The sequence below is a fragment of the Mustela lutreola genome, chromosome 3 (assembly GCF_030435805.1).
Source record: "Mustela lutreola isolate mMusLut2 chromosome 3, mMusLut2.pri, whole genome shotgun sequence".
In the NCBI taxonomy this organism is placed as follows: Eukaryota; Metazoa; Chordata; class Mammalia; order Carnivora; family Mustelidae; genus Mustela; species Mustela lutreola.
In genome coordinates, this window is record NC_081292.1 from 195,445,411 (window position 1) to 195,447,003 (window position 1,593).

The window sequence follows — 1,593 nt, forward strand, 5'->3', positions numbered from 1 at the left end:
AAGACTGCTCATCTTTATCTATTACCCATGCAAATGTTCTGCGTTTAGCTAAGGCTGTACCTGGTGGAACCCAGATGTTTAGCAGATTTTGGATTGATTCTGCTCTCCACAGCCCAGTCTGCTCTTTGCTATATGAATTGAGCAGGAAAGGTCACAGTGAATCAATCCCAGCCTGGGTTTGCAAAAACGTGAATAGAAGGTAGTCAGTCATGGTAGCTCCCTTTTGTGAGAAGGTTATTAAAGTTCACTGGAAAACAATTTCCCCAATCTCACATTTATAATTGAATACTGCTGTTGTGAGGTTTCAATGAGATGAAGTATGTGAAAGTGCTTTGTAAACTCTGTAAAATAAAAAGTCTTGAGAGAAGAGCTGCCCAGCTATTCACTATGGTTTATACTGAAGAACAGGATTATGGGGCAGAGGACGGACGCACGTCACTGTCTCATTCATATGCTTCTCTAATGTTTGAATCTCTAATATCAAAAGCTACAAATATGTATAACTTGTAAAACTGGCAAACTCAGTAAGAACTTTTTTTTTTTTTTGGAGTGTTTTCCACAGGGAAGAATGGAAAAACAGTCTATACCTTGCCATTAAAATTCACCTTTCAAATACCTAAAACAGGAGTAATTATCAATTGTTTTTGAATATCACATATAGAGTCAAGAATAGGAAAAATGAGGCTAGCATTTTCTGAAATCATAACATACTCTGTAGGTATAATTTGAAGATTGCTTTTTAAGAATGTTGAAATGCCTTATTTTGCTATTTTTGTGGTAAAGCAACACAGCCATGAGTATTCCAGGGAAGGTATTTGTGAATGGAATATGAGGACATTATAGGTCACCAAGAAAATAGTCCTGCACAAGATTCAGTATAAATAAGATGGGGACCGATCTAGAAACTGAAACCTTATGCACAGGAAGGAGCCTAAGGGGATCCCTTTATGAAGGGGACAATACCCCACCTTTCGTGTCTTCTTCAAGTCCTCACTCTGCTGTTCTGTCTCCTTCAGTGGTCTCAACCTTGTCCCCAGATATCCAGGCCTCCTTCTGTAGATCTGAGTTCCGGCTCCAGCTCTGACATTTATTAGCTTTTTAAGGCCAGATCCATGCTTGAAGCTTATTAAACCTCCCATGGTGAAGGGAGGTCTGTGAGGATCAAATGAGATTGGAAACAAAAGCAACCCAGAGAGTCCATATCCACAAACAAAGGTAAGATGGAATTTTATTTATTTACTTTCCATACTACCTTGTCCTTGTCAACTTCTGTGCAACTGAAGTTCTGTTGCCTCAGGACTTTGTTTTCTGTAGCTAATCTGATTAAGTAAACTCTGCTCAAGTGTTAGGAAGTGCTAATGAGTTAACTTAGTACCCTTCTCAGGTAATATATTTACGTTTGGAAGGAACTAAAAGGAGCTTTTTCTGTTTATATATGGGAAGGGGAGGAGGTAGGAAATGTGTCTACCCTCAGTGCCTTCCCCCGCGTCAGACGCGCTGATGGGAGCTCCGTATTCATTGTTTTTAAAATCCACACAATGGCCTTATAAGGTGTGTATGAACGCAAGATTTCATAACAAACAGTGACTATGT